The sequence below is a fragment of the Panthera pardus genome, unplaced genomic scaffold (genome assembly GCF_024362965.1).
Source record: "Panthera pardus isolate Hobbes unplaced genomic scaffold, ASM2436296v1 HiC_scaffold_27, whole genome shotgun sequence".
Classification (NCBI taxonomy): domain Eukaryota; kingdom Metazoa; phylum Chordata; class Mammalia; order Carnivora; family Felidae; genus Panthera; species Panthera pardus.
In genome coordinates, this window is record NW_026526843.1 from 85,680,216 (window position 1) to 85,682,758 (window position 2,543).

A 2,543-nucleotide genomic window follows, 5' to 3' on the forward strand; every position below is an offset into this window, starting at 1 on the left:
CAGGTTGGCCTGACTCCAAGGCCAGGCCAAATGCATTTCATATATATGGAAGAGTTTTATTTCTTTTCAAACTATAGAGGCATTTCCGTTTCCAGGAAAATGGAGTAGACGCACTTTTCCCTATTCCCCTGCTAAGTACCTAAGTATAACTGTAGACCCTGGACGTTATTCAGACCAAAAAAAAAAAAAAAAGCCTGCTTTCTCTACCCAAAGAACTAGAAAGGAAGAAGCAAGCAGGACAGACAACTTTTAGGCAATAACTGATCTACTCCAGGCAAACATTATGCGGAGAAAAAACGCAACTCCACCCCCCCCCCAGTAAAAAAAAAAAAAAAAAAAGCCCAGTGGCGAGTCCAGACCGCCACCCCCACTAGATTATAATGACATACCTCAACTCTTACTTTGAGTAGCATCAGAGGAAACCTGGTAGGGGGTCAGAACTTTCCCCACCGCGTGAGCAGAATGTTAAAGGTGCTGCTGGTGAGGACTAAGAAGGAAACGAGGACAATGTCACAGGAAACTGCAGAAAAGATGATCTTTGTTTCTACGGTAGCGGGACACTTTAGCCGGGTTGTGTCCGACAGCTGTGCGGAAAGGGGACCCTGTGAGTGATGTTACAAGCCCTTGGAAGTGACGGCAGGACTTGGATATTTCGCCGAGGAGATTTCCACACAAGAGTGTGAAGGTCTAGCCTGGTTTCTTCCTTTGTTTACAGCCAAGTGGAAGAGGACAGAGATCGACTGAAGAAAGAACTACGAAGCGAAAAGGAACCAGTACCTGATCTGGGAAATTCTCAGGCTAACCGGATTGCAAAGGATGTTAAAATTAGGAGAGTCATCGTCGGGGCGCCGGGCTGGCCGAGTCTGTTGAGCGTCTGACTTCAGCTTGGGTCATGATCTTGCGGTCCACGTCGGGATCGTCAGCGGAGAGCCTGCTTTGGATCCTCGGTCCCCCTCTCTCTGCCCCTCCCCTGCTTGTGTGCTCTCTCTCACTCTCTCTCTCTCTCTCTCTCCCTCAAAAATAAATAAACATTTTTTTAAAAAGGAGATTCACTGTCAGGAAAGCATGCTCTGTAGAGAAGGCTGAGGGGGTGGCTGGATGGCCTTTTGCTAGTACTTACGAGATTGGGGGTGTGACTCATGGGTCCCCTCCGCCATCTCAGCAGAAGCCAGGAAATATCTGTGGAGACATTTCTTCTCCAACCGTGTGAATTCCTGTGACATGCCCAGGTGATTCACAAGCTTTTTCAGAATGTGGCTGCAGCAGAAACACCATTAGCTCGGGGCGAATGTGGTAGAGACAGGACAAAACGAAAGAAGGCCATTGGACTCTCAAAACTCTACAGGCCAAAAAAACAGGTTGACAAAACTACTCAGCTGCAAAATGTACTATCGTAAAGCTTAATGAAATTTGCACGGGTCAATTTTGAAATTCCTTGGGGCCAGGGACCCCTTTCTTCCTTCCATTTCTCTTTTGGAATGGGACTATCTATAAATGTCGTACTATACCTGCCCCGCCATTGTATTTGGGGATCAGACAATTTGTGCTTTAGTTGTACAGGCTCACAGATGGAGAAGAATTTTGCCCTGGGGTGAGTAGTATCCAGAATCTCACCCACACCTGATTAAGATTATTTAGATCATGAGGGGCGCCTGGGTGGCTTAGTCGGTTAAACGTCCAACTTTGGCCTAGGTCATGATCTCCCAGTTCGTGAGTTCGAGTCCTGCGTCGGACTCTGGGCTGACAGCTCAGAGCCAGAAGCCTGTTTCAGATTCCGTGTCTCCCTCTCTCCCTGCCCCTCCCCGACTCACACCCTGTCTCTATCTCTCAAAACGAAATAAACATTTAAAAAAAGATTATTTAGATCATGAGTTTGGGATCTTTTGAGCTAATGACACTTACTTGAGATTTTGAATTTCAAGTTAACGCTATAATAGGATGAGGCTTTTAGGAATGTTGGTATGGGGTGTATTTTGCATGTGGGATGAATATAAACCTTTGAGGGGTAGAGGGCAGACTGTAGTGGGTTGAATGGTGGTTCCCAAAGATCTTATAAATGTTAATCCTCAGAACTGATCAATGTTGCCTTATATCAAAGACTGCAAATGTGATTAAGAATCCTGAGATGGGGTCATTATCCTAGATTATCTGGATTAAACACAAGGACATGTATCCTTATAAAAGGGAGACAAAGAGAATTCACAAGACAGACAGAGAAGAAGGTGATGTGATGATAAAGCCGAGAGAGAAAGAGATCTGAAGGTGCTGGCCTTAGAGACTGGAGTTCTATGGCCACAAGCCAAGGAATGCCTACAGCACCAGAAAGTGGAATGGAAACTGAAAGATGCAAGGAACAGAGTCTCCCCCTAGGGCCTCCAGAGAGAGCACAGCCTTACCAGCATCTTGATTTCAGCTCAGTGAAACTGATCACGTACTTCTGGCATTCAGGCCTGAGGGAGAATAGATTTTTGCTGTTCTAAGCCACCAAGTTTGTGGTAAGTTTTCACAACGTCCACAAGAAACTAATACACAGGGCGAGGATG